Source organism: Peromyscus californicus, unplaced genomic scaffold (genome assembly GCF_007827085.1).
Source record: "Peromyscus californicus insignis strain IS unplaced genomic scaffold, ASM782708v3 Scaffold_14__1_contigs__length_90479793_seg_2, whole genome shotgun sequence".
Classification (NCBI taxonomy): domain Eukaryota; kingdom Metazoa; phylum Chordata; class Mammalia; order Rodentia; family Cricetidae; genus Peromyscus; species Peromyscus californicus.
Window position 1 is genome coordinate 72,436,528 of NW_026294436.1, and position 26,344 is coordinate 72,462,871.

General features: G+C 44.0%; 1 protein-coding gene and 1 long non-coding RNA gene across 15 annotated transcripts in view; one reads left to right on the forward strand and one right to left on the reverse strand.

Moving 5' to 3' along the window:
• The window catches only part of LOC128110135 (uncharacterized), a 40,837-nt gene extending 40,192 nt beyond the window's left edge, over positions 1-645 (reverse strand). Inside the window, exon 1 of the long non-coding RNA XR_008218069.1 lies at positions 542-645. This is a non-coding gene — a long non-coding RNA (uncharacterized LOC128110135). The remainder of the gene's footprint in view (positions 1-541) is intronic.
• Positions 1-26,344, forward strand: part of Esrrg (estrogen related receptor gamma) — a 631,549-nt gene that overhangs the window by 42,863 nt on the left and 562,342 nt on the right. For 2 of the 14 annotated variants that reach the window (XM_052737965.1, XM_052737966.1), the window contains exon 1: positions 88-262. The exons of 3 other annotated variants lie outside the window; for them this stretch is intronic. The gene's annotated coding sequence lies outside the window, so the exon portion shown is untranslated. Of the gene's footprint in view, positions 1-87; positions 263-357; positions 577-747; positions 838-11,002; positions 11,224-26,344 lie in introns of those variants that run through there. 9 more of the 14 variants (XM_052737967.1, XM_052737969.1, XM_052737971.1 and 6 more) reach the window with 6 other exon arrangements.

Below are 26,344 nucleotides of genomic sequence, written 5' to 3' on the forward strand. Positions count from 1 at the left end.
ATATTTATAATTTTTTTTTTTTTTTAAAAAAAACGAGGGAGCCAAACGCATGCAAAGAGAAACGTGCACATACCACGCAACCACCCGAGGAGAACCTGGCAGCCCGTCTCCTCTTCTGCCAAGTTATCATTAAGAAAACAGGGAAGGCATCATGACGTCCTGGGTCACAGGGAGTGCGGACCGACGCTACCAAGAGCGAAGGGAGGCGCCTGGGCGCTCCGGCTAGCCGCGGGCGCAGCTCGGCCCCTCGCCGCCCGGCTGGGTGAGTGCTGCGCCGCTCGGGACGCGGACCCCGGGGCCCACGCAGGGCCGCCGCGCGCGGGGACACAGCCTGGGGCCGGGCCCTGGCCGCCCGCCGGCCGCCCGCCACCCCCTCGCCCCGCCGAGGTCGCGGGAGCCCAGCTCAAGGAGGCGTGTGTGAGATGTGCGATGTCCCTGCATGGGGGGTTTGTAGACTTTCCTAAGCCAAAGCAACCGGGGCTGCTACGGCTGCTTTGAAAAAAAAAATTAAAATTAAAAAAAAAAATCCCCGAGGACTCACCCGATTAACCTGCTGCAGTTCTGACCCTGCCAAAGGTAACTGCCCCATCCTTAACCATCAGCGTCTGGAGACAGACATTTGCATCTGTATTTGCAGTCCGGCTTGGAATCCGTATTGCTACCCCTTCCCCCTTCACTTGCTTAGAGTCTCTTGGAGGAAGAAAAAAAAAAAAGAGAAAAGAAAAGAAAGAAAGAAAAGAAAAAGAAAAAGAAAAAGGACACCCTCTCTCAATAACACACTCATAAGTAGCGCCCACCTCTTGCAGACTTGCCTGGCCCAGACTGCAAAACTGTCAGGTGTGTGCTAGAGACACAGATAAATTTGAATTGCTGTTAGATTCCTTCTTTCAACACCCCTCCCATCCCCCCTTCCTGGTTACAGACTTTGAGTGCTTGGTAAAGTGGCCAAGACCTAAGGCAGAGTTAGGGCACCCGGACTGGGAGGGGATGGGGCCAAAGGGACATGGGGCAGGGGTCGCTGTGGGTGCACGGGGGTGTCAGGAGTTGGAGGCTGTTGCCATGGGGCAGTACTGCGGTTGTGGTGCTGCGTGACCCTCCTGTCCTCTGAACCTTCCCCTCCTCTCCAGGCTTTCCAAGGCTTTCACCTTCCCCAGGGAGGAAGTCACCCAAGTTGTCTGGAGGTCACTGGACTAAGTATTTCAAACTGCTTATCATTCCTTGCCACCTTTTGATTCTATCAGAGCGCCTGCGGGTTAGAGCCCCGTGCACCTCCACCCCTCCCCACCCCTACTTGGCTCCCCGACTCTCCTCTTCCCTTTCAGCAGGGAACCTTCTCCTAGATGCACCTTCTCCTCCACCCAGAACCTTAACAAGCAGTTCTGGAACTGCCTTGAGTCCCCTGCTCCCGGCCCCCAAACCCCCAGGAAGCCTCCGGCGCTGAGGAATGAGTATATGTGTTTATTAATTGTGTTGCTTTGTTTGGGCGGATTCTGAGTTGCCAAATGGGCCTATGACCTCCTGCTACTTTCAAACGACCCTGCCCAGTAATTCAAGACGTGAAGACCTGCAGCCCCTGAAGTATGTTTCAGGACAGCTGAATGGTTGAACTAGTTTTAAAGAGAAACTCATTTGTTTCCCACACTGCCCAAAGACCAAATACCAGAGGGTGTTTGGAAAACATCCAAGTTCAGAAACACTTAAGTTCAGAGAAAAAAAAGTCAGAAGTGTCTGAGGGAAGACAGCCAGAAGGACCACGGAGTGGCTTTAGCCTGTCTTTGGCTGTTTTTTTTTTTTCTCCTGTCCAGTAGATTTGGTGTTTCCAAACTGAGTTAAACCTGAGAAACAGTTCTGTCTTTGTGACAAAGAGAGGGAAGTTTGAAGGCCTCTCAGATCTGAGCTCTGGGGTGGCAGAGGCATGGCCATGGTGATGGAGGTGACATGACCTTGAAGGGGATGCTTCCTTGCTTTGAGGAAGCCATCAGGCTATGAGGAAGCAGGCCTCCAGGATCTTTCAAACATTGATTCGTCTGCTATCTGTGCTCTCATTATTTTGTCCTAAAGCAATTCTCATAACTCTTTAAACTTGCATTACGTAGTATTAAATGTGTATCTATTGTGAATGGCATCATGTTGCACATTAAACTGTCCATTGACTGTGGTGATGAGGTAAAAAAAAGATGGCTCCTTCCCCTTAGTAAGTCAGAATCATTTAAGTGTTCTTGTATGATATGTCCTGAAACCTTCTGGTATCCTTTGCTCAACAGAAGAGACTAGATCAATCGATTAGGTTTTCACGTGTGTGTGCAGCTCAATTTATTCTGTGCAATTTTTCCAGAAATTAAAAGGTTACCAGAGAGTGCCATGTTCCCATCTCCAACTGAGCACCACTTATTTCCACAACAGTATTTCAATATTAAGTGATCTTCAAGATCTTTCATCTTTCATTTTGAGCTCCAAATTTGACTCAGCGTGAGTGTGGCAGCCCAGTAAGATAAGGGCTAACTAGCTAAGCACGCAGACCACCAAAAAGCTCTCTGGAGCATGTTGCCGCAAACAGGATCTGAGTAACCTCCTTTCCAGGGACCTTGTTCTCAGCTGTAGTGAGAATTTTGGCAAGCGCCTGCCAGGGTTAACGGGCTTGTGTTTGAGGCTGACCTCCTCCATGACTCGTTTCTCCTGCTTCTCTACTATGTACCTTAGTTGAGCACTCAAGGCAAACTTCCATGCGGTCCCTTGACACGTTCTAACAGACGCATCCCTGGGTTCACCTGCCCCAGGAAAGAGGACGACTATTCAGGAGATTCTCCTTTTGTTCACAGAGGTGGCAATCAAGTAGCTTTATTTATTTATTTACTTGTTTACTTTGATGTCTTGTGTGCTCCACTCTGGTCGTTGCAAACCGACACATATCCGAGGAGGTCAAAGTTGCCTCTGGAGGTTGACCTGTGACGTCAGTCAGTTTCAGTTGGACCTGGAAGACCAGGTCACCCTGGGGAAAGGATTTTATGAAACAAAGCAGAAAAATTGGTATTTGTTTGGAAATTGTTGGAAAACTGTTGGGATAGAAAGCTTTTGAGGGAAAGCCACATTGATGAAGAAAAACACTGAAGAGGTAGGGACTTTTGAATAATAGATTGACTATGTAATGGTCAACCACAAGATAAAATTTTTACACAGTATTTTTATGGCTTAAATTGGCTGCAGTGTAAACCAAGCTTACTACTCTATTAAGTCATTATACTCTTCAATTATTTAACATTTCTGGCCAAGCTATCTTCTGTGGTCTTTTTTGTGCACATCAGGAATGATATGTACGGTTATAATTGCTTGTTGTTAGTGTGAGCGCTTTGCTTTGGAGCAAGGTTTAATTTTAACTTCTTAGGACCAATACTAAGAAGAATGTACAGAGGGAAGGGACTGTGATGGAAATAGCCTGAGCTCCATGAAACAGGATAGCTACAGCATTGGAATGTGCCTAATACAATCTGAGGTATCCTCACTCAGGAGCCCTGGCAGCATCTGCCTCTTAGGTACTATGCATTTTGAAGGACTATATCTCTATTTAAATGTAGATCTTTAGTTTTCTCCAGGGGGCACTTGGCAAATCTTTCAATCGAAGCACTGGTAGAAGAAAAGCGACTGAACATTTCTCCAGGAACAATAGCATCTGTCACTTTGAAGTAATGATTACTAAGTATCACAATATTGTGATTCTGTAAAAAAAAAAAAAAAAAAAAAAAAAAAAAATCATTTTAAAATTATCTTCCTAAAGTGAAAAATAACATACTGGGGCTTTCTGTGTAAAAGAGACACTGTCTTTTAGGACTTTGTTGTGTGTTGGTTACAGCTGTGACGTAACAGGGCTTTACAATTCAGGTTTTAGGTTCCCATTGCTGTTCCAGTAGAGTAACTAGGCCTTCAGAATCAGAGCAAGAATTAGCCACATGTTCACAGGCTCTCAGGCCAAAGTTAGGGGTAGAGTACTGTAGAGACTCTAAACAAGTCCCCCCCCCCCCAAAAAAAAAAAAAACCACACCACAACTACCCCTTACTTTTTGGTGGTACTGGAGCAGAAACCCAGGGGATCCTGCATACCAGGCAAGAACTCTACCACTGAGTTACTTCCCTAGCCCAAGGATATTGCCCCAAATAGTCAACTTTCATTTATTTTTATCCCAAGTCATCATTGTATAAAGTTTAGAATCAGTGGTCCAACACTAAGAAGCCCAAAGGGTCTTCTTTGAAGGTGATAATTGTGAAATATCTCCCAAGATTTTGAAATAGGCTGTCAACACACACATCTAATGGTTCTGATCCCTCAAATTGAGTGTGTTAGGGAAAATCTCTTTAAAAAAGTCTTTGAATGAACATTTTCTGGAATGAGGCTACAGCTCTCTGGGTGCTTAGATAAGAGCCTTTTCTTTTTCTTGGAGGTTAGATACCCTTCAGTATTCTACCCTGGTTGCAAGACCTCCTCCTTAGATTACCTCCTCCACTGTACTGGATAGAGACCCAGCCTTCCATCCTCCCCGGGACATAGGTACTGTACACACACATGCAAATGTATTTATTACCATACACCGAGTGACTCCTATGGCTGTAGAGTGGCGTCACAGTGTCACGTAAAGTTTTTGGTTGTCTCTGCTCATATTCCTATGATGAGAGGCACTTTGCTTATTCAACGATGTAATAATAATAATAATTACCACAAACCAAGGGATGAAGTCTTAGAAATTTCCAGGATACCAGAGATTCAACTCGGAGTTGCTTTTTGGGGGGCATGTCTGCTCAGGTAAATAACCTTGATCAAACTCTGAAAAGGAGGCTAAATCATGATTTGCTTGTTTTATTCCTCTATAGTATAAAGTGTAAGTTACAGACAAATTGCTTTATTTCCTTAGAAAATATGCATTTCTAACAAAGATATTTGATTGTTTTGACTACAGACTCAGAATGCCAACATTATATGAAGCAAAAGAAAATGTTTATATCTCCAGTTTCATAGATATTTAAGAGGTTGTGTAAGCTGTGTTTCAAAATATACGTTTCCCATTTAAATCTGATCTCACTCTTAGATATATTCAATTAATAAGGCTAATGTTCTGACCATGATAATTTATATTCACAAATACCTGTTTTTATTAGCATAATTGTAGACGGTGAAACAAATTTCCATATCTGTTAATACTAACAAGAAAAATAACTAACATTTGTCTAGTGAGTGATAGTTTATAACTATACATCCCCATAGCCTGCACTTAGGAAGATTATTTATTGCCTATCTTAAGAAGGCAATCACTTTTTACAAGGTAAACGTTATATGGAAATAGATTCTTTACTTTCCTCTTTGCCTCCTTTGCTTTTTTTAAGTCTCTCTCTCTCTCTCTCTCTCTCTCTCTCTCTCTCTCTCTCTCTCTCTCTCTCTCTCTCTTAACCCTTCTTTTCCACTTACTAATGTAAAACTCCTTTTCAGGGACAGAGCATATATAATTGCTCAACATATACGTGTCTTGAAAAGGGAGCAGGAGCAAGCCATCCCCACAGCTGGGGACTCTATCTTCTGCTCACCAGCGTTCTTGAGGAAAATGTTAGGTTGCAGGAATCATTTCATGCCCTGTATGTTTCCCGACATAAATCAGGAAGACTGTTAGCAAGTTATAGCCCTTCTTAGAGACTGCGGCTCTTGTGCCACCGTAAACACAGCCTATATATTCTTCCAAGTTATTGTGTGTGGAGAGAAACCCAAAGTCGTCTGTGTAAATGAGCGCTCCCTTTGGTTGTGAGGAGTTCATCTGCAGTTTAGTATGGGCATTTGTTTTCTGAAGGTTGCAGAATTAGGACACAGTTCTGATGATGCTTCAGGCCAGTTACCATCAGAGTCAGGGGCTTGTTTTTTTACCGATAATGTAGAGATGGTAGGATGCTGGTTGCCATGAAAGGTCAGCAGCAGTGATAGGAGGCCATTATCTGTGGAATCTGGTACCAACTCATCAGAGAACAATGGTGGACTTTTTAGTATCTGTGGGCTGACCAAAAGAATTAGACTAGATGGCCTCCAGTTTACTTTCCCTTTGATTCTCCCTTAAGTGATTAAGATTAATAACAAGTCAAACAACAAATGCTCCTATTTACTCTTGTTCTAGTTTTGTTTTGTTTTGTTTTTTTATGTGTGACCATATGCCAAGGCTATAAATGACAGTGTGCAGAGTATGTAGCAGAGCTCAAGTTCATTGGCTTGGAATGGACACCTCATGGGACTTAGACATTCAGGTTTGAATGCAGGTGTTTTCTTTATATGCCATATATCAGTTGTCCTAAACAGACCTTTTCTTTCTGCAAAAAACAGTCTTATATTGCCAATCTCGTAGGCCAGACCAAATAGCTGGTGTGACCTGTTTGAGTGAAATATTGTTTTATCAGTGACACCTCAAATGTGAAAATAGTTGTTCCATTGTGATACAAGTGATACATGTGGCAGATAACGGAGTTGCAATGTTCTTCAATATGTGGACACTCAGGGTTGAGCGTTAAGACATTGCACGTGGATCTAGAAGTTGGATAGGTAGATAGGAGCTCTTGAAGAGTGCCTGAAAGGAGTTTTGAGAAACTTCTAGGAATTTTAGAGACTGACAGCAAAATAGGAGACTTCCCTTTCTCCTGAAATAGTGAAACAGTACTATTACTAAGGATACGGCCTGCTATAAGATTTTTTTTTGTCACTGAAATTCATTAAAAGTATGAGAGGAAAAATGGAGAAAGATAAATAAATTTACTCAGTGAAGCCACAGGCCAAGATATAAGAGAAGAAAAGGTGCAAGGCAATGACAGGTAGAAGAGGGGTGTGTGTGTGTGTGTGTGTGTGTGTGTGTGTGTGTGTGTGTGTGTGTGAATATTGCCTGGCCTATTTTAACTGAGCTGTGGGACGTGAAGGCAGATGATGGGTCATGCATGGTGGCTCATGCCTATAATCACAGCACTGGGGAGGCTGAAGCTGGAGGGTTGCTTTAGGTACCAGGGTTGGAGAGCAACACCCTGTCTAAAACAAAACAACAACAACAACAACAACAAAACAACAATATACAAGCAAACAAGATCTCCAGAAGAACAAGGGAAATGAATGCAAGTGACCACCCCCTGTCTTCCCTTAAGGGGACGATTCTGTGGATTCTGTGGAAAAGACTTGGAATTAGGTCTCCCGTTCTCATTTTAGAATTTCTGCTGGGCCACCCACTAATGTCATTTTGGGAAATTACTAGTTCCCTGAACCTTTATCACTTGTGAAAATGTAGCGAATCAAAGCATTGCTTCTCAAGATGGCTGTGCAGGTTGAGTGAGAATTGTTGGGCCGACCTGACTCTGCTGACCAGGTCTGACCCTTTGGATCTGATCATTTGAAAGTGAGTTGATCCCGCTGCAGAGTCTCTTTTGTTGGTGCTTTTCTAGCTTCCTGTGGAGCAAGGCAGAGAGGGAGGAAGCAGGAAGTAACCCAGAGGTGCTGAAGGTGGCAGGCATTCCATAGGCCTGGTGCTTCTGAAATAAACAGTGCCAAGACATCAGCGGCTTTATTTATGTTCCCTCCCAGAGGGCCACTTCTTGGCGAAATAAACAAGTAAATGACTTTAGAAACCAAACCAATGTATTCAGCATTGGTTTTGTTTGTCTCAAACATTGCCTGTCATTTGTACTTTTTCTATAGCGTTGATATTAATCTAAAATGTATGCATTTTTGTGAAGGCTACAGGAATTGTTGTTTGGTGATAAATACTTACAAATAGTGATATAAATTGCATCTGAAAAATATGTCTTCATGGGTATAAGATTAGAAGTAATGAATGGAAGATATCAGTTGACTCCAAGTGGAGGTGTGGTATACGTATCTTTTAGGGATATTTTTATGAATGATTCACCGATAAAAGCCTAGCCAATTTTGCCATTATAAATGAACTGTATTCCAAAGCGTGCAGTAAAGAATAGGTCAAGAATTGCTCAAGAAATGGGCTGTTTGTACAGACAATGCATTTAAAAACATGGAATGAGAGAAATGTAGTTAGAGTCTATCTGAAACTGGGGTGTCCTTAGCTCACTCCCCAGATAATGATGGGCAGAACTCCACACTTTGTCATCTGTTAAACCTAGAAACTCAGTCAAACTAGAAATCAAAGATGCCATGAGATCAAATTTGTGCTTGAAAGCCAATTTCGATTCACTTTTGTGAAAACCAAGGGATCTCCAGTTCCTGGTAGATGTGTGCTAAACAAGGGGAAAACAAAATCCCAGGAGCTTAATTATGAGTTGGTGCCATGAACTTGATAGACACATGATTGTTTTCAGGTTGTAGATGACCTCCACGCCATCACATATTGAGAGTTGTCTCTGAAACTGGCCAGTTAATACAGTCAGCCCAGCTCAGGTTTCTTTTCACTTTAGAGAAATGTACTGAACATGCCGTGCCTTCCCCATCCAGATAGGTCAGTTAGTAAAATACAGTATAATTTTAAGAGACAGTTTCTGTTTTAAGGCATCCATGCTGCTTTTAGGGAGGTATAATGATTGTTAAGGTAATAGGTCAGGGGTACAGGGCCTAGGTCCCATCCCTAGCAGTGTACCCCTAACAAAAACAAGACCTAAGTACAGTATGAGGAAGAACTGTACAAAATATGACCAACTCATACAGATCCCTGAAGGAGTGCTTGTGTTCACCAGAGAGCCTCATTGACATTCAGGCTTCAACTTACTAGATGTGCCCTATCGAAGATGTCGTTTTCCCATTTATGAATTGGCCTTAGTTTCATCTAGCTCGTAAAATTGTTGGGAGGGTCAAATGAGAGGACCGGCTTCCTTTAGTCTTTTGTTTGTTTGTTGTGTTGTGTTTATACTGGAGAAGGACCCAGGGCATGACATATGCTAGGCTAGGCCACTGCTCTACCAGCAATCTGCCTCTCCAGCCCCCAGACAGACACTTTGGAAATGCTCTTGTGTGTTCAGTAGGGGCTGCAGAGATTACGGGAAGGGAGGGTGGAAGACTTAACTCTTGGGCACTTGTGCTTTGAGGGAAGGTCCTGTGTTGTGATTGACTTTGTGCCCACAGTGTCTGGCACCATGCCTGACTGTTAACAGAGGCTCAGTAAATGTTTGTGAATGCCCGAGTGCCAGGCTCTGAGGTCCGTCCCCAACATATGTTAGCCTTTAAATCCTCACAAAAATCTTAAACGGCGGTGAGAATGCATCCCTTTCATAGATGAGAAAAACAGAAATATGGATATTCTGAGCAACTGTTGATCTCGTGTGGGTGGAGTGGTGGAGTCAGGACAGAAGTTAAACCGACTCCATTCGTGGCCTGGGGTAGCTTTCACACGTGAGCGCATCGTTACTGTTCCTAGAATGCAGTGTGTGGCCAACATGCAAAAAGAAGGCCTCACATAGTTCACCATTTTCCCAGGCAGCTGCTGGGCCAGCCTTTAGATAAGGAGGGCAAAACATTTCCTCTGGCCTCTGTGAAGAGGCCAGTTGTGGTTTCTGCCCTCTGAAGCAAGATGCACAGTATTGAAAAATGCTTTTCCATAGGCCTTTGTGTAGTCTCATCACAGGGGTAAGCGAGAAGGGCAAGGTAGCATGGACCTCACAGATAATGGAGTGCTCAGTGATTTGGATTGTGTTTGCTGTTAGCCACTGCCCATCCCCTATCATGGTCCCTGTCACTGCTGCTTATCTTCCTTTTACTTTTACTCACAGCAGGCCAAAGGGATGGATGGCTCAGTGAGTAAAAACTCCTGCCACCAAGCCGGATGACCTGAGTTTGATCCTTGGAACACAAATGATGGGAGGAGAGAATTAACCTCTGAACTCTACATCTACCTCCCCCCCCCCAAATAAAAAAATAAGACTGTAATAAGATAAGAACACCTTTCATTCTTGGAGATAGTCAAGTTTCAATGCTTCTCCTCTTCCATATTAAGACTGAGAATTTGAGAATGTGGTTCCCGTAATGGAGGGTAGGACCCATATCCTTTATTACTCATCTGTTCTCGGTGCCCCATCATCTCTTAGGTTAGCGAGCTCACTTGGAGCTATGTTCTGCAGTCACTTTCAGTTTGTCTTGACAACACAGTTGTTTTAAAATCGCCCCCCACCCCTAATTGTCACAGTCTAGATTTCGCTATGAAAGGACTAGATCTTGCCTTATTTTCCTCTCAGTTTACCTCTCAGGACCATCATGGGGGGTCCCAGACAAAATGGGTGGAGGAAAAAACAGAGGCAAGCACACTTGAAGATTTTGAATCAAGGATCTGGGAAGGTAGCTCAGCCAGCCAAGTGCCTGCTCGGCCAGCATTAGGACCTGGGTTCCAATTCCCAGCACACTTGTACAAAGCCAGAGTGGTACCAAGTGGCTGCAGTCTCTGTGCTAGGGAAGCAAAGAGGAGGATTCCTGAGGCTCCTGTGGCCAGTAGCCAATCAGTGAGCTCCAAGTTCAGTGGGAGACCTTTCTCAAGAAATAAGGTAGAGAATGATTGAGGAAGACACAGGATGTCCATCTACACATACATGTACATGTGACCCATACACAAACATGCACACGCCTATGTAAACACATACACACACTATAAAACATACATAAACACATACACACAAGTACAGACTGGATGAATGGGTGAAGTTCCGTTAGCCTATAGGACATGATGGGTGAGGGCAGCCAAGGCAGAAGCTGGGTTCAAGTTAAATGCAGGGAGTGCCTTGCACTGGCGCTATGTCCAGCGGGTGCTAGCCTTTGGTTAGCTGGGTGCTGGACTGAGACACGGAGATGAGACCTGGCGGTGGGGAGACTCTTTCCACACTCCTCCCTGACCTGTGCTGGAGTCCGCTGGGGTGAATTGTGTGAAGTTGTCAAAGGTTGCTCTGCTCTCCAGCACTTGGCACGGGCTCCTCTGAAATGTGATACCATTGGTTTTCAGTAAAGGTTCCTTTCTGCAGGGCTGCAAACACAGCTCAGCGGCTACCCTGTCCACACAGCCCGGAGCAGACCAAGCAGCACCTTCCCAGCTGCCTTTTGAACCCGAGCCTCTCCCAGATCCCCTCCTCACACAGGAAGTTTCCTCCTCTGTTGTCAGATTTAGCACCAGGCTCCTGTCATCAGATCCGAGCAGGCTCCCTGCTGCACAGTAGAGAGGCTTGCTTAAGACATTTGTCCTTGAAACTGCACCAAACTCTTGGAAGAGCCCAGAACGTGTAAGTATGTATGATTTAGGCAGCAATAGGACAAGGCAAAGCTGCAATCAACCATTATACAATATCCGATTAGCAGTACAGGAGGGATTTTTCCGATCTTATGTTACATTCAGTTTCAATTCGTTCTGAGGCAACAGATCAATTGTAGCCTCTGATACAGTGACTTTGCAGTAGACGGGGTTGTAATATCTTAGCTTTAGCTATTTGCCCTTCTCATTTAGCACATAGATGTGACTCGTGGGCCAATTATTGTGGGCATTAAGCTCTACAACTCCTCGATTTTTATTAGAGCCGATGATTGTGGGTCTTGTCCATCTTGAGAAACAAGTTAGCTTTGGGGGAATGCTTTTAAAGAATTAACTACAAAAATTCATGGACAATGGAATGAGTTTGCAGCATGCTTGCTCTCCATAAACTGTACTAGTTTGCAGTTATAATTTACTCATAGCGTATTCCTCTGAGGTTCGGTTTTAATTGAATCCTACTCAGTGCTTGTCTGGTGTTTGACGGTCCTGTATGCATCTGTTTAATTTACTTTGCTGGGATTGCAGTCTGGTTAAACCTGTGTTTTGATTCCAAGGGCTACCCAGGTGAAAGAAAGACTCAGGGCTCTGGGGGAGGTGGTGGTGGATTTGTTTGTCAAGGGTGGTCGTATTACCTTTGAAAGCTTTTTAGGCCCCCAATCTGACTGGCTGTCAGAGGAAGACCACAGACCAAACACTGCCAGGCTCTGAGGTGAATCTCGGCCTGTCCACTTTTGGAACTCCAGTCTGTAAAAGCTGGTGGCCCCTTTCTATCAATTTTTAATCTGCAACAATACTTATGTTTATAAGATTAATTTCTCTCAGATTAGCCTGATTGATAGCTGGATTGTGGTTACTTAAGAGCCTGCTCCCTGGAACCCACAGCCCAGATGCATTCCATTTAACTAGTGAATGTAAAAACGGGTAACCATGGAGTCAGCCACCACTAACTGGCTGTGCAGTGGCTTGTTGTAAACAATACAAATGAGCCAGGAGAGCAGGAGCAACCAGACATGAAATGATTTTAACAGAAATTACGGTAAAAGGTCATGTGATTTGGTATCCGCTTCTATTCAGTTTTAAAGGGAAAGTCTGTCTTTTTTCTCCCCCTCCCCGCTTGCCTAGTTCTAACCCACTAGAGTAGGGATCTCCTTGAAGTTGACAGGCCCCACTCGGCTTCCAAGGAGAAAGGTGGCCTGTGCATTGTAGGCAAAGTGTGGGGACTTGTGGATTTTCGGTGGTAAGTACCTTTATTTTAGAAATGAAGGAAACAAATTAGGACTGAGTATGTTGGGGTTTTCTTATGGAAGGTCGTGCTGCTGCACACCGCATGTCCCCTGGACCAGCTGTAACAGGATCACAGGTCCCTCCGTTCTGTCCCTCTTAAGTGGCACATCTGTCTTCTTGCTTCTTCCTTGTTCTCTGGATTAATCTGTAACCTCAGTCTTTCTGAAAAAATGTTACTGGCTTTCAAATCAACTTTTGCAGGATAGTAATGAGCACATGGAGGCTTGTGGGGAGGGGGAGTGCTGGGTCTAACCTGAGGGTTTTGTTTTGTTTGTTTGTTTGTTTTTTAGTGCCTCTAGAGCTTTTCTGGATTCAAAGGGCCAGGTCTCATAATGACATTTGCATTTCTCTGGAAGGGATGGTGAAGCATATGTGAAAATGATGGTCTTTATAAAATTGATTTCAACCAAAAACAAACAAAAAAACCCCAGAACGAACCGCACTCGTGTTAGGTACTAACTCATGCTTAGCTTGGCGAACTGTGTCCAGCTGTGCTTGTAATTAGAGACAAGCAGAGAAATTCTGGCCCACCACTCTGTGGGCCTGAGAGCATCTCAGAAGCGCAGCTATGCCCTTGTTGGGGTTTGGAGGTGGGCCTTGTCACACACGGTGTAGAGGAATGAGGGTGCTCTCAGTCTGAAACTTGCATGGACACTTGAAGCTAAGGACTCAGCTAGGCATGTCTGTCTTAAAGTGAAAGAGCTGAACGGTGGGGTGGCTCTGCTTCCATCCCCACCCCCCCTGGGTGGCATATGACCACGTAACCTGGGAGCAAGAGACAGTGACAGTGACGTGCTTGTATTTTGCCTTCTTTTGATGTACAGACTCTTCTGACTAGCTACATAATTGGACAGCCTTTGAGGTCATGCTGAGCTGTGTAGACTTCAGGTGTATACTTCCCGATTAGCATCACTGAGGTAGGACCCATCAGCCCCTGGAAGATGTGAGCCGGGAGCTCAAGGAGAGCCAAAAGTATCAGCCTCTCCATCTGCTCTCAAGATTTTATGTAGCGAACTGCTCAGACCTGGAAGGGCTACCTGCTAACACCGTACTTATATTGACGAGTGGTGGTTGTTTTTTTCATCAGTGTGTTAAATATGCTGGAGTGTCTCAGTGATACCTAAGCTGACAAGTTCTTTGGAATGTCCTGGGTGAGGATGTGGGGTTAGGTTTTGCTTGGTACTTTCAAACCAGCTGTGCTTAAAGGTGTTGGAACTCAGGTAACTCATGTGTGTTGGGGGAGAGGATTTTCAGGTACATGTTGAGAATATCATATCAGAGAGAGGTTTAGGGTAATTATAATAAAAACGCCGTTCCTAATGTGTCCTCACCTTGATTGCCTAAGCTGAAGGACACAACTAAAAGTGTCATCCCCGGGGACTTGGAAGGAGGCACAGTCTGTGGAGATGTGTGTTGGAGTCTTTGCTTCGGGCTGAACAATCTTAAGATTTTGTGTAAGCAGGCTTCATCTCTTCTTTGACCTTTGTATCCTCATTAATAGACGGAGGGCATTAATGCATGCCAGTGATGGTTGAGAGGGTGAGAAGGGATCCTAGGTAGAAAATATTCAGCACCCTATCTGGCACAGTATGTGCTCAATAAACTCTTGCTTAGTTTCATTGTTTATTTTGGTTGAAAAATGCATAGTTAAGTAGAGTCCTGCTGTGGGCTAGCCAGGGAAGGACAGCATTTATATCTCTGCCTGCCCCTGCTGTCATGTGTCCTCACCTGGGAGACCACAAGTCAGTATACTGCAACATGTAATATTTTGCACAACATTTTATTCAAAGCCTGAGATGATATCATATATGCTTTTCTTTTTCATGCAAAGTTATTTAGGAAGATTAATTGAGTTTTAAAATTTTCTTATGCAGATTAGGACTTTTGATACTGGGGGTGTTGAGACCGTATAGAACCCCATTGCGAGAGTTGAGGGAAAAAGGACATTTAAATCTTAGACATTCAATTAGATACATGGCACTCTTGCTAGATAGAGTGAGGGTACATGTACACAATAATAATAAATAAAAACAAACCCCTAATCCTATGAGTTTAAACCTCAGTGCTCCTTAGTTGGCCACCAAGGTTGTTATTTGTATTAAAAATCAGTAGCAGCAGGTCTGTGAGCAGAGGGTTTACACCATCAAGGAGACATTTCTTGAAATGCTATTTCTCTCGCTTTTGACCTTTGTCCTTGTGGCGTAAAGGTCATATTCCTTCAGTCCTCTCGCCTCACCCCTTCCAGGTTTTTTTTTTCTTCCATTTCTAGCCTCCCCCTTCCCTTGTCTTCATCCTGTGTTCTCTCTGCTACATTGCATTGCCTTTTTCTGTATGAATCACAGAGCTTGGGAAAAGAGAGACAGGAGTCCAGCAGCCTTTTGATGCCAGCTCTGGTTTTATAAATGGGAACTTTTAGAGGAGTCAGAAAAAAAAAATCTGTTTTTCTTTTCTCCTACGATTGAACTGGAGAGTCACATCTGAAGTGACCTGCAGACCCCAGGGAAGCCTTGCTCAGGAACTATTTGTTGATTCATTGATTAAACACCATGGAGAGAGGGGGCATCAAGCACGGAGATCCCTTCAGTAGTGAAGGCTTTGAAACTCCACACTGTAGTGTGCAGTGGGAAGGCTTCCGTGTGACCTTCCAACAACTAATCTCCTTTAAGAACTGAATCAAAGCAGCTAAGGGATTTTGTCAGATGGATTTTGTCTCCAGTTGGGGTTTTGGCAGTTTCATGTAGAAAGCAATACATTCTCCATGAAAATATGAATTTCTCTCTTTCTCCCCCAAGAAAGGAATGAAAACAGATTGCCAGCAGAGATCTCTAGAGAGGAGCTCTTGTTTACCCATGGCCCTATTCAGGCAGGGACAGCTGTGAGGTGGATGTCTTTCTCACACTTCCCAGCCAGCCTTTTCCTTAACTACCCTTGCCTGATGGTCTGGCCACCAAGTGAAACCAGCACAGTGAACCCTTTCTAGGATCTTTTCTGGTTAGAATGGAGGACGATAGCAAGCCATTTTCCAGACATCATAAAACCTACAAGGCAGGAGCTGGAAGTGGTTCATTTGCTTCAACATAAAGGCTGTTCAAGGTCATAAAACTTGTGAGTGTGAAGTCAGGACAGAAGTTCAGGGTCTCCTTCCTGTTGGCACATTCCTGAGAGCCCTGCCTTATAGTGGAACAGATTACAAACAGAGCTTATACATGGAATTAAAAACCACCCAGTCTAGAAAAAGGTGAGCCATCTCAAAGTGTCTACAGGAAGAAATGACAGAAATCTAGGTCAAATTGTAAAGCTGTACTCTACACACCCTTGTGACCTTGAGGAAGACAGTTGACCAATCAGGGCTGTGGCTTCCTCTAAACACCCTTGTGATCTTGAGAAAGACAGTTGACCAATCGGGGCTGTGGCCTTCTTTGCTGAGAGACTGAGCTAAAAGTATCTGTAATGTAAATGTAGTAGGTTTGTTCTGAGGATTATACTAAATTACCTATGGTAAACGCTTAGCTTAATCCTTTAGGGGCTGTAAAAGGTAGCAGCAAACTTTGTTGATCTTTCCTTTTTAGAGATTGATGGTGGAGTTGCCTGTGTGTGGTAGAAATATAAACAAAAGATTGTAAGTGTGCATCTAGATTGGGGGAGGGTCAATAGTCTTCAACATTTCCTTGTATTGTAGCACATATAGAAAACGTAGGTGAAGAATTGCTTGTTGCTTGGCACAGAATCATCCATGGCGGTAATGATAACAAAAATGTTGATATTGATGGGTGATGCCCAGGGCTCTAAGTTCTTAAAACCTTAGCTTGGATGCACTGGTTTCTTCCTTCCACAAGGGAAGAAATTAGAATGTTGGTGAATTAAGAGCAGCTGGAGTCATTTAAATAGGAAGGCTGTAAGAAGTAGACTCCAGCACTTTATTGTTGTTAATTGGTCTTAAAGGTGCCACCCTACATGATTTTCATGACCTTAGAGGATGCTTTCTGACATAGCTCTGGAACTGGACTCCATGCTAAGGTTCCGGGATGAGGTAGATGATCAACGGAGCCGCTCTGTTTCTTTTCTTATCCTGGGTTGGAATCATCACGCCAGCTGCTTCGTAGGACCGTGGTGAGGACTGAATTAATGGGCGTAGCATCGAAGAAAAGTGTCTGCCTCACATTAAATGCTCAGTAAATATTACTAACAATGAGATGGCTCTTTGTTTATTTTTATTTTTGTTGTTGTTTTTGTTTTGTTTTCAACACTGGTGGAACAGTGTCTTACTTTGTGATTCTCCTCCCAATTTCCCGTCCTTCAGATTATCCTCAATGTTACAAATATAGAAGTTGACTTTTAGTTTGAATGTAAATAATGGCTCTTCTTTATTGTGCCATTTAAATAGACACTATGCCATGTGAAATGTGTGGTATCTAATTGATCCAATCCCCTCATTGTTCTAACATGATGGACATTTTCAGCCCCATCCTTCAGATGAGAACAGGAAGCCTTGAAGATGACTACAGCCAATGAATGGCAGGGCTGGCTTAGGAGTCTGTTGTCTTCCCAGGGTGTGTTTGCATCCTGCCTCTCTCAAATGGAGACAGTTTCTAGGACTTTATTCTTCTTCAGAAAAAGTAGAAAAGTTGATTTTCTAGAATGAAAATTGAGAAGTAAGAGGAAGATGCAGGAAGAAGAAGAAGAAGAAGAAGAAGAAGAAGAAGAAGAAGAAGAAGAAGAAGAGAAAGAGAGAGAGAGAGAGAGAGAGAGAGAGAGAGAGAGAGAGAGAGAGAGACTTAGTTCGTATTTAGACAGTTTAGGCAGCCCTTTCAGTAGGGGAGAGTAGATAGTCTAGGGTCATTCTCATTTTAACCCATTTTTGACATTATTTAGTCAAAACCCGAGTGAGTATAAAATGACAGTTTGAGATTTGCGTCATGACGATTTAACCTTTAGGTCTGGAACGATCTTCCATATTATGTTATAAGAATTTCATACAAAAGTAATGATAGACACAAAAAGAGGAAAAAGAGCTGGTACATCAGCACAAGGCAAAAAATGGAACCATTTCCACACTTCTTCACATACTAACCCTGGCAGGGGAAGGGAGGAAAGCCTAAAGTCTGGTTACATTCTTGAAGCTTGGGCACAGATTATACTAATATCCATAAAGAAAGCTATGCATTCAGTGTGGTCTGATCCTTTTCATTTAAAAATACCCCTCCCCTTTAAGTTAATTTTAAAAGATCTTCTGAGCTAAACAAGCCACATTTCCTTCTCAGTACTGTACATAAGGAAACCAAGCCACTCAGCTTCGTATGCAGGCAGGAAAGCTGTCCTCTAGATTCTGACACCCCAGAGAAAGCTTCCTCTCTTTTCTCAGTGATGTGATTGTGATGACATTGACTTGTAAAAACTGGAGGACACATGATAGAGGAGAGTCACACACACCTAGGTCTTTACTGAGGGTCTTGTTGAAGTAGCCCTCGTATCCTCTTATACAAGTGTGCTGCCGCTACAAGCCGGCAAGGCTGTCACCATGTCATGTCTTTGGGGAGTGATAGAGAGCTATGGTTCTTCCTGTCTTCTAGAACAAAGGCTGGGTGCTGCTGAACAGAGTACTGTGCCATCTTGTGCCTTAGCTTCCTGGGGCCCACCGGGTGCTATGGCATTCTCCCCAGATGGCCACCCACCCACGGCTCTTGTGATGTGGAACTGGCACTCTGTCTGAGGAGCAGATGGGGTTTCCTTGCAAGGGGTCCTTCCTGCTCTGCATGCTCGTTTGGAAGATGTAGGCTGCCGTAAGTGCAGGGGGCCAAAAAACAATAACATGCCAAACTTCTGTTTGTGATTTGTTGGAAATGGAATTCGGTCCAAGGTAGACTGCAAAGAGGGAACTGGGAAATCCTCATCATTCCCAAGGTCACTATCAAGGTCAGACTACTTAAGATAGTTTGAATGTTATAGAATTGAGGCCACAGTTGGAGGCTCACAGCCCTTCTTGGGGAAAACTGAGGGATTCCCCAGTCCCAGTCTCAGTTTTCAGTGTTTTGACATGCTGGAGGTGGAGAGAAGGAACTGAACAAATGGAGAAGCCATGACTGTTTGCCTTTCCCTTTTCAAGGTCACAGAACCATATGACTGTCCTTGTGTGAAACAGTCTGAGTGTATGATTGTTGATTCAATAATTGCCTTCTTATGGCTTCAAGTAAAACAATACGCAAAATGACTCTCTGTTGTTCTAAATATAAATATTTCTTCTAATAATACATGGTATTTGTGTGGTGAATGTTTTGAAGTCACAAATTATCATTTTCCTTTTACAGCTGAGTTGTTAGCATTGCATGATGAAGCAGCTTGCTCAGAATAAGTTTGTTAAAAAATAACAATACTAGAAACTGGTTCTTCTAAGTATCTAGATCCAGGTTGATCCTATCTTACAGGATCTTCAATCTGGAAGAGGCTTAATGAAAAGTAGGACTGGTGATTGGGTATGGAGTAGACAGAAGCGGGGAAAGGCCCCAGAGAAATGTGGGAAGAAAACACTTGAAGGTCATGTGTCCTGAGTGTGGTAGCCAAGACTGTAAGGTGGTACCAATTCACACTTTATTCTCCATTGACTAGTAAAGTCAAGGAATGGAGAGATGGATCAGTGGTTCAGAGCACTTGCTGCTTGGGCTGGAGTTCTGTTTCAAGTATCCACATCAGGGGATCACAATTGACTCCAGCTCCATGAAATCTGACACCTTCTTTTTACCTCCTCAGGCACCCGTACTCAGGTGCACAAACCTACATATACACATACATATATACACAAAACTGAGAATAAAATAAATAATGAAAAGAAAGAAAAGACAGTGTGGGGTGGGAGGAGAAGAGGGCAGGAGAAAGAGGCAGGGAAGGGTCAGTGTCCTGGGAAGGATTTCCCATGACGCCAATCTCCTCTTCTGTCCGTTCCCTGTATGGTTCTATTTCTATCATTTCCCAGTATCTATGAGGTCACATAGTAGAGCAGAGACATAATCTATTCTCACCTGGACTCCGGCCACTCAATGCAAAAGCGAAATGACTTTGTGCTTATCAGTTTAAGTCCTGTGTTATCTAGTTCTGGGCCCACCTGCTTTCCCACGCCATAGAGCGGCCCTGTCCTTATATCATCTTAAAGAGAACGGCCAAGGAAGTGTGGGATGGTGCAACATTCCTAATCCAGTACCTTTAATTAAAAAAAAATTCACTGGATCCATACTCAGTTGAAATGTGGGTGTCTGTTTATTTGTTTTGATTTGGAATATGGCTACATTAGTCACGTGACTATCAGAAGGTGAAATGAATGTATGGTTTCTCTCCTGTGAGCTTCGATGACTATCAGGTAAATAAGATCCTGATACATCTGTGTGTATTTTAGGATGGATTTCTTGACCCAGCTTAATGCTAAGACCATGACAAAGAAATTATGTCTTTTGATAATGGCTCTGAAATCTTCGAGTTGATCTACCATAGTCAGCATTTGACTACAGATTCCTGGTAGAAAGTCCACTCCAGCTATCGGAATGTTTCAAAAGGTCTCCGTGTTACTGGCAGCTGGAACAAACTGGTGTCACGTGAATGTCAACTCGTTACCTTCGAGCCATCATTAACCAGTAGCAGCTACCACAAAATATTTTAACATCTTTAGAATGTCAAACTATGATTTAGAATGCACAAGGCAAAAATATTCAATTAAAGGATACATGCTTATGGACAAAGTGAGTGTTTGGTAACGGCAGGGTTACTTTTATGCTATGGGTTTGCTGTGTATTTCTCTTCACCAGATAGCTAAATAATCTAATTTTAGGAAAGTTTCACTTTAATACTCCTAGAAATTAGAGGAGAATATTGTGAACACCTATTTGGTTTGTTACATGGACACAGTACATGGCAAAGATAACAGATAACAGATCAATTCTTATGTATCTCAGAGTTCCAAGCCTCTGAGGCTGTATTATGGAAACTTTGTAATTATTGTGGGTAATCTTGCAGAAAATTAAATGTTGAGTTTGCATATATGGAGAAGTTTGGACTATTTTGCTCACCATAGCTTGTTAGAGCTAAACATCTCATTGACCCTGCCAGGCTGGGGGTTTCACTTACCACTGGTAAAATGCTATTTGTTGTGTAAGTCAAATTTGTTGTAGGGTGACTGTCTTATGCCCGAGGCATGATCTAGAGACCTTACTTGCTTGTTCCAAAATGAATTTTGACCAGTAGTTCTGAGCTTGTGATAATTTTCCCTCAAGGGACATTTGACAATATCTTGACAATCTGGGTTATTATGGTTGGATAGAAGGTTTTGTTGGTATCTAGTGAGTGGACCCCAGGGATGCTGAAAACATCACGTAATGAATAGGCAGTACCCCCAACAACAGGCACACTGATGAGTTATCAATTCTCAACTATTGACAGTGTCAAGACCAAGAGGACCCGATTTAGACACACGCAGAATACAAAAGCCACATGGAAGTGGGTAGCTAGAATAACCGTTGATTTGTAAGATGGTTGGCACTGTAATTATGACTTCTCCCCATAGGCCATAGAAGAGACACAGAAACCTCTACAGACTGCGAACAAGCCACACACTTGCTCTGCAAGTGTTGAAATCCCAGTGTGTGTCTCATGGCTAACAGAGCCACCTACTGCCACAGCCATGATTTATGGCTTCAGATTCTAGAGAACTCACTGGATGTAACAGACACTGTTCAAAGCCTCTGCCTTTGTGTCAATTCATCTCAGCCTCAGAGTGACTTCACAGTGGAGGTACAGTGGCTGTACCCTCCAATCCTGGAGCCCGCGGGACAATAATGAGCTCCTGGCAGGAAGCGGGAGGAAACAGGGAGAGTTTGCGTTCCTAAATGCTCCCGGTTGCTCAGGCTCTTATTCTATGGGGCTATTCTTGTAGGACATAAGGTTTCCTGTCGTAAAAGTAGGCTTATGTTTGGGTCTAGAGAGAGGATGGAGAAAGCTTGTGTAACACAGCATGGTCCAGTTCTGCACAGACCCCTACGCCTGTCTGTCTTTTCTTCTCCTATGATCGTGATTGACCGCGCTAGTTTTTAGACGGTATGTAAGTGACGCAGGGTGAGTATTCTCTGCAGCCCAGCCTTGTAAACACGAGGTGTCCCTTCCCACCTGTGACTGTCTCCTTCGAGCTGGCTGTGCCCTGAATCTCATTCTGAGTTTGCAGAAAGGAGATGGAGGTTTCTTCTTAAAATATCACCATAGGGGTGAGTTCAAGCCCACTTAAGTTTGAAATAAAAATAAAATAAAATTTCTCTAAGCAGGCCTCCTGGGATTTCCTTCGAGTATACATTTAACAGTGGGATTTCCTCCTGGAAATGCCACACGAGAAGTCATATTCCCAGTGGGGATTTTGGCTGGAAGCTTCTAGAAGCTGAGATCTGCTGCTTTCACACCAACCAGAGGACTGGGAGTATAGACAATTAGGTTTGTCATGGCTAGATATTTTACCTTTGCCAAACTGGTCTTTTTGTATTAAACCTAAGTTGCCATCAAAACTCGGAAAGGACAACATCACAAATCACTAGAAATATATCAGCATTCTGAGTAGTGGAATTTATGGGGCACTAATGGATACCCTGGATGATTTATCTTTCTAGTAGCTGTTCAGAGACTTCCAACTTTTTCTTCATATAGAAGGACTTCTGCTTGAAGATCAGCGAGTTGAGTTCCCAGACCCAGCACCTGAGATGGGGGAGATGGAGTTCCCATACCTGTTTTCATGGCAGGATGAAGGGCTGTGGAGATGGCGCAGCTGGTCAAGTGTGTTGGCCTCTTACACGAGGACCTGAGTCCTATCGCCAGGGCCTACGTAGAAAAGCCCAGCATGGTAGGCTGCACTTGTAATCTCAGCCCTAGGGAGGTGAGACAGGAGGATTCCCAAGGATCAGCTAGCCCACCTAGCTGACCATGAGCTCCAGTTAAGAGAGATCATCTTTCAAAAACCAAGTGGATGATTCCTGAGAAGTGACACCCAAGGATGACTTCTGGCTAACACAGACATGTGTGCATCAATCCTGCGCTCTCTCTCTGACTGTCTCTGTCTCTCTCTTTGTCTCTTTGTCTCTCTCTTTGTCTCTCTGTCTCTGTCTCTCTCTTTGTGTGTGTGTGTGTGTGTGTGTGTGTGTGCATGCACAGTATCAATGCTATGAGGCTTGCTGGAGTTTATGTGCTGAGCCTGGCATAAATGGGGTAGGCCCGAGAATTGGATAGAAAAGTCGAGACCCAGTGGTTAAATTGATACCCATCATTTGTTTATTCCCTAAAGGGTTCTCTGTTAGAAAAGGCTGACCCCCTTAGATGAAGTGACTTGACATTGCTCGACCTCAGTTCCTACGGCTATCTATAATTTATGTTTTGAAGACTGAATGATATAAAATACAAAAAGAAGAGATAAGGTATAGTGGTTGCTTGTGGGGTCACACGCACATACTCCTGGAGTTCTGAGAAACTTGATTTGTGCTTTCTCTTTCCATAAAACACTGTCGGAGGACGACAAACTCGGGGTTTCTCTGGCATTTGTTAAGATGCAGGGCATATGGGGGGAGGGCTCAGCAGGCAAAGTGCTTGCTGAACAAGTGTAAAGGCCCGAGTTTGGCTCCCCAAGTGTGGCAGTGCACATTTGTGACCTCAGTTTGGGGACAGGCTGGGACAAGGAGATACCAGTAGATTGCTGACTTGTCATTTCAGCCCCAAGGCCAAGCTCTAGGTCCAGTGAGAGAACCCCCCCCCACACTCAAAAAATAGAGGACGATGCCCAGTTATGACCTCTGCCCTTCACATACATGGTCACGTGTACATGAACCCTTACACACATGTGCATACACAACACAAAAGGGAAACACGCAGAAAAAGCAAAGACTGGGTCAGGACCAGTCACTCATTGCTTTGGGACGAGCCCCAGTAGTTTGAGCTTTTATGCGCTTCTAAGTCTGAGGACCGTAGCAAGTGTTCTTGTTGGACTAATCTTGGACCGCCAGGCACAAATAATGACCTGGAGACTGATTAATTATGAAAGCTCAGCCTATAGTTTAGGCTTGTTCCTAACTAGCCCTTATAGCTTAACCTGTTTATTTTAATCTACGGTCTGTTAGTGGCTCGTCACCTCATCTCTCCACACTGCCTAGGCTGCTTCCTCCATGTCTGACAACTCCACCCTTCTTCTTCCCAGAGTTCCCTCTTCTTAAGCTACAAAGCTTAACCTCTTTGTAGCTATTGGCTGTTCAGCTTTTTATTACACCAATCACAGCAATACACTTTCACACAGTGTACAGATATTCCGCAACAGAGGACCCACTTTTGTGTCCCGTGGTGCTCTTTTTCTGCAGCAGTAGAGCTGAATCTAGAGACTCTTTTCTCCCCTTCTGGAAGGTTCCCCTGACCCCTCTGGAGTCTGAATCTAAGCCTGTTAACTTGCTATCCCTGTTTCCAAGCAGTGTTTTTTATGGTGGGCCCCACGTGGTTGGGCAACTTAAATGATGTGATAATGAGGATGGACTAAAGGTCACAGGATTGTTAACATGTGTGAGGAGATTGTAGGCTTAGCCTACCAGGCGAGGGAAAGGCTAGTACATCAGCTGTAGGCACACTTCAAAGCATGTAGCTGGTTTGCTGCGCTAACTTAATTATCTGTGCTATTGATATCTTTGAAGAACATATCTATACCGTGGATATGGTTACTTCTCAGCGGGAGATAGCAGGAGGTGGCTTGCTCCCTTGCCAACTTCCTAAAATGCTTTTCAGAGTCATCTGGGTTGCATAGACCTCTCTTGGATTAAATATAAAAATAACCCCGTACAGCATATCCACCCTCTTTTCCCTGGCTGCTGAAACAGCAATCTCCTATGCTTTTTCTAGAACCCATTAAAGAGGGAAGAGGAGAGGAGGGGGTAACAGTATCCAAAAACCCCAAAGCCCCAGACCAGATATTCTTTCTCCCGGGACGGATCCACAGATGGAGCTCAGCAGAGGGAGAGAAGACGGTTGCGGCATTGGTGCCCACCTCCGCTCCCTTTTGATTACAGGTTGATGAAGTGGCATGACCTTTATCCTTATTTTTATTGTTCTTCCTTTTCTTTCTGGCTGTATTAGATTTATTGACATCTCCACCAGAAACCTGCAAGGGAAAGAAATACAACTCAAACCAGGTGATGTTTTCATTTCTAAGCCATAAAAGTGTTTGATGTTAAGAAACACTTGAAGCTGTAGACCGAAGGGAGGGATTTGTCTTCACCCAGGTTCCGTTGCTCTGAACCAGCCCCGTCCTGTTCGCAGGGCTGGTCACAGAGGCTGTCCAGAGAGAAGGACCTCGCTCCTGACGCTGGCCTTCGCTCAGTCCCCAGAAGTGAGACCACTGAGTGCCACTCTACTGTGTTATTGCACTCTTGTAAGGAGTATTCGTGTCTGGGTGCACCTCTGTGACCTCTTAAGACGTGATTTTGGAGCATCTGATGCTGCTGATTTCTCCTGTGTGTGTATCTGTGTACGCATGTGTTCATGTGGGTGTACCTATTACACATGTGTGTATGTACCTGTGTACAGCTGTGTGTGTACCTGTATACATGTGTGTATGTACTCATATACACATGTTTATGTGTGTGTACATGTGTGTATATGAGTGTGTTGTGTGTGTGTCTGTATCTGTATACCTGTGTACATGTTTGTGTGTGTACCTGTGTACACTTGAGTGTGTCTGTGCACATGTGTGTGTACTCATGCACCCATGTGTACATGTGTGTCTATCTGTATACACATTGTGTATGAGTGTGTTTGTGTGTGTGTGTACAGATGTGACAACCTTAGTAGCCTTCCTCAGGTGCCATCCATCTTGGTTTTTGAGACAGAGTCTCTCACTGGCCTGGAACTTGCCGGGTGGGCTAGGCCAGCTGGCCAGTGAACCCCAAGGGATCGTCCCGTCTCTGCCTCTCCAGCACTAGGATTACGAGCGTGCTCCGCCTGACTTCTTGGAATGTAGGTTCTAGGGGATCAAATCAGGGCCTATGCTTTTGAGGCATGTACTGTTCCCACTGAGCCAGGCCCCGGCCCAGACTCGGCTCTCAGCAGGACAATGTGAACTGTCCAAGGCCCTGGGTGCACAGAAAATGAATCCAGTGCCCTGTTCTTGGACAACAAAATGTGACTGCCATTGGAAAGCTCGTCTGTTTAATAGGCAGAGCCTGGAGCTTGGGGGAGGAATTTTCGACTTTTCATCTTTCTCATTCTTGTAAAGCTTCTCACACAGTGAGCACGCCATAGCCTTTAAAATATGGTCATTTTTGTGATAAAAATTCTGTGAAGAACAGCTAGAGTGTCACGCAAAACTGGCTGCAGCATCTTGCATGACATTCTAAATATTAATACAAATACAGTTAATTCACACGCCAGGGTGTCTCCAGAATCCATTTTAAGTTTGTACTTCACTTTGGTTTGAGATTTCTCCGTGACTGCCCATGATGAAAAATGTTTACTAAACAAAGTCATGCTGGGCCACGCTCAATCTATACATTCCTTCCAACACATTCATTAATGAACATTTGGTTTTAAGTGAAAACACACACCGGTTAAGGGTAGATGGCTGCTTCCATCCTTGCCTGGCAGTGAGGGGGTCAGGGATGTTTTACCTGGTGTCTCAACAAGTTCAGGCCATGGTTTCTTTTGGGGTGGGGGGAGGGCGTCAAGAGCGACATACCTGTCATTTAAACAATATGTGTATTTCTTAGCTCATTAAAAATTCTAGATTCTAAAATCCCCTTGGTTGTTGAATACTTCAAGGAGGAGCT